This window comes from Salvelinus sp. IW2-2015, unplaced genomic scaffold (assembly GCF_002910315.2).
Source record: "Salvelinus sp. IW2-2015 unplaced genomic scaffold, ASM291031v2 Un_scaffold5325, whole genome shotgun sequence".
Classification (NCBI taxonomy): domain Eukaryota; kingdom Metazoa; phylum Chordata; class Actinopteri; order Salmoniformes; family Salmonidae; genus Salvelinus; species Salvelinus sp. IW2-2015.
In genome coordinates this window covers 27,775-29,379 of record NW_019946590.1, presented here as the reverse complement: position 1 = coordinate 29,379, position 1,605 = coordinate 27,775, and positions in this window count along the sequence as shown.

Sequence of the window (1,605 nt, the reverse complement as noted above, 5' to 3'; positions counted from 1 at the left end):
TGAGATGTGGTTTTTTAAATACCAGTTAGTGCCTATTGCTAACATTTGTCCCAGAGCAGCCTCATATTTGAAAAGGCGTCGTGGTAATAAAATTAAGTAGTTTTACAATATAAAGAAGAAAGTAGGGGATAGCCTACTTAAATAATGGAACTTGGTTTAGTATTTCATATTCTCTCCTTGAAAGGAATATCCTGCTCTGCCACACTGTAGCTGAAGACCGTAGGCTGTGCGACTGTCGTTAATGGTTATCGCGCTTTTGAAGAGATTTCTCTCCTCAGCCTAGTCAGCATTAGTGCATTCCAGCCTAGCGGTGATACACCATGTTTCAGGGCTCTCAGCTGTCCAAACAACCGGTCCTTATGGTTGGGTAGGTAGTCACCAGTGGCCAGGGGGTAGGGTAGTCCAGAACCAAATATGGTGGGTTTATGGGTAGCCAGGGGGTCTTGTTCGGGTGGTGTGGTCCATCGCTTGAGGTCCGGACGACTCTCGTAGGGAACGGTCGCAACTAGGAGAAGACGTCGCTTCTGCACCTATTGAGGTGGAACGGGATAGAGAGGGAGTACACGGCAGAGAGGGACTGAATATAAGTCTCCCGTAGTTCAACCCTCGATGATGGTTGTCGTGTACACATCTCTGTCATCTGGTTTGAATTTTGTTACGTGATTCCGCATTGGAATGACGGTGCTCGGGCAAACTGATGTCCAATGTATGCACTCAGAGGAGTCAGCTTCTCCCTATGCTCAGCTCAAGCCTGAGGTACACCTCTCTATACGTGGAGGATGTCCCATTGGTGGTAATTAGTATCCCTGGTGACGTTGCTACGGGGCCAACTGTTCCAATAACAGGAGGACAGTCCCAGTCAGTCAACCTGAGGTACACCACTGGTGTTTTGTTGTACTGGTGACGTTGCTACGGGCAACTGTTCCAATACAGAGCAGCAGAGAGCAAACGCACAGCCAAGTTTAAGCTCTTAGGCTCCAACTATCAGAGTCTGGCACCAGAGGCTGTTAGCGCCACAGATACACTACACTATTAGTGATTTACATACTTGGATGGTTCAACTTCCTGCAGCTGAATCAAGACCGAGGTTCTTACGACTGGAGCAGAAACAGAGAGAATCTGGACACATTTTAAATTCACCAGCAATAAAAGGAACATTGATACAGACAGACTCATCCTTTTATTACCAGCAGGCTTGACTACTGTACTGCTCTCCTGTCTGGTCTACTACCCAAGAACGCCTTCGGTCAACTGTAAAACACACAGAACGCTGCAGCGTGGGTACTGACCAAGAGCAGACGGACATCACACCGGTTTTAACGTCTCTGGACTGGCTGAGAGTTTTACAATTCATGTTGAGATTCTTCTATTAGTTTTTAAATCAAATCCATGATTGTGCACCTCAATACATGTCAGACATGTCTTTAAGTGATGTAGCCAGTAGGTCCCTCAGGTTCTCTGGCCTTTTAACTCTCCCAAAGCCAAGGACCACGAGGCATGGAGAGGCAGCCTTTAGTTACTTTGCCCCCAGCATCCTGAATAACCTGCTAGAGAACCAGAGGGGGACCAAGAGACATGGAGAGGCAGCCTTTAGTTACTCTGCCC